The sequence below is a fragment of the Priapulus caudatus genome, unplaced genomic scaffold (assembly GCF_000485595.1).
Source record: "Priapulus caudatus unplaced genomic scaffold, Priapulus_caudatus-5.0.1 Scaffold2503, whole genome shotgun sequence".
NCBI classification, from domain to species: domain Eukaryota; kingdom Metazoa; phylum Priapulida; class Priapulimorpha; order Priapulimorphida; family Priapulidae; genus Priapulus; species Priapulus caudatus.
The window spans coordinates 21,677-23,307 of NW_014579564.1; positions in this window are offsets into that span (position 1 = coordinate 21,677).

Below are 1,631 nucleotides of genomic sequence, written 5' to 3' on the forward strand. Positions count from 1 at the left end.
TATAAACCACCCAGCTGCAGTGAGGGAAGAGAGGATTCTACATGGAGAGATAAACCACCCAGCTGCAGTGGGAGAAGAGAGGATTCTACATGGAGAGATAAACCACCCAGCTGCAGTGAGGGAAGAGAGGATTCTACATGGAGAGATAAACCACCCAGCTGCAGTGAGGGAAGAGAGGATTCTACATGGAGAGATGAACCACCCAGTCGTAATGGGAGGAGAAGCGATTCTTCATGTGAGGATAAAAATCCGCGTGGGCAGGTGTTGGTAGTGACCGAGGGGGATCAGGAGCGAGAGGATCGCAGAGAGAATCCCAAGGATCAGGGGGAGGACCATGATGTATGGAACCCGGAAAATATTAGGAGATTACAAGATAAGGACCCTGTGATTGTCTTCTTCAAGGAACGAAAAGAAGCGGCGTTGGACAGACCTGAGTTTGCAGAAATTGCAGGAATGGGATCAGAGGCAAAAGCATACTGGGGGCAGTGGAATCAATTAGAAGTTCAGGAAGGTAAATTGTATAGACGATGGGAGACGCCAGTCACGCCTACTTCAGCTGGTGATACCTAAGGAATTGCAAAGAAAAATATTTCAGCGATTACATTACCATCGTACAGCCGGACATCAAGGAGAGAAACGGAGTAGATCCAGCATTCAGCAACGGTTCTACTGGCCACACTACACGAAGGATATCAAGAGATGGTGCCAGTACTGCACTGTCTGTGCTCGGAGTAAACCTGGAAAAGGGTTGAAAAGGGGAACGTTAAAACAGTCGGGAGTAGGAGCTCTATTCGAACGGATCGCCATCGACATCCTGGGACCGCTAGAAGAAACTGAGAAAGAGAACATGAGTCTGTCATGAAACTGAGAGAGGTGATCATGGTAGTATGCAACTATTTCACAAAATGGACGGAGTGCTTTGCGCTGCCGAATCAGGAGGCATATACGGTAGCAGATGTCTTGGTGACAGAATACATATGTCGGTACGGGGTTCCGTATCAAATCCACACCGACCAAGGACCAGACTTCGAATCTTGCTTATTTCAAGGAGTAAACAAAAATGAATTTTAAAGAGTAATTTTAACTAAGTTTGTAAGTTCCTGCAAATAAACAAAACAAGAACCTTATCATCCTAGGTCGGATGGTTTAGTAGAACGATATAATAGAACGCTTCAACAAAATAATGCTCTTTATTTGTTAACCAAAACCGTGATGACTGGGATGATCATTTGCCGTTCATCGCGATGGCTTACCGAGCGACTACACAAGCATCTACAACTACAGTTCACCGAATTTATGATGTTTGGAAGGGAGATACATATGCCAGTGGACGTCATGGTAGGACCACCGTCGGGTACCGTGAGGCAGTGTCCTCATGAATACGTACAGTAGATCCAAGATGTCATGGGGGGAACCACATTAAATTGATTACGCCACGAATTTTCTATGGTGAAATTTGTAAAATTTTTGTTGCCATTTTTTTACATTAAAAGTAAGAACTAACGGGACTAAACGTATCATCAAATTCTTACCTGATAAAAATGTTTCTCAACTAGTTACAAATCCAAAAAACCAGGACGATTTGATATTATGTTCCTAACATTAATTGCTTGCTATGGGCTATGTATGAG